We start from the raw sequence: 330 nt of genomic DNA, 5'->3' as shown, positions 1-330 counted from the left end.
TTGTTGCTGCTGCTGCTGCTGCTGTTGCTGCTGCTGCTGGTGGAGATGCTGCTGCTGCTGCTGCTGCTGCGTCAGTATTAAGGGGAGAAACAACAAACCCCAATGCCTGCTGCTGTTGCTGCTGCGCTGCCTGCAGCAGCAGCAGCAGCAGCAGCAGCAGCAACAGCAGCAGCATGGTTGCGGAGCTGCAGCAGCAAAAAAGAATAAGAAAAAGAGGGGGGGCCTCCAAGGGCCCCCATCCAGCTGTATGTACAGCTCAAGCCATCTAGGGTTTAGGGTTTAGGGTTTAGGGTTTAGGGTTTAGGGTTTAGGGTTTAGGGTTTAGGGTTT

This window comes from Eimeria mitis, genomic scaffold, assembly GCF_000499745.2.
Source record: "Eimeria mitis Houghton genomic scaffold, Emh_scaff1264, whole genome shotgun sequence".
NCBI classification, from domain to species: Eukaryota; Apicomplexa; class Conoidasida; order Eucoccidiorida; family Eimeriidae; genus Eimeria; species Eimeria mitis.
Note: the sequence above shows the minus strand (reverse complement) of the source record.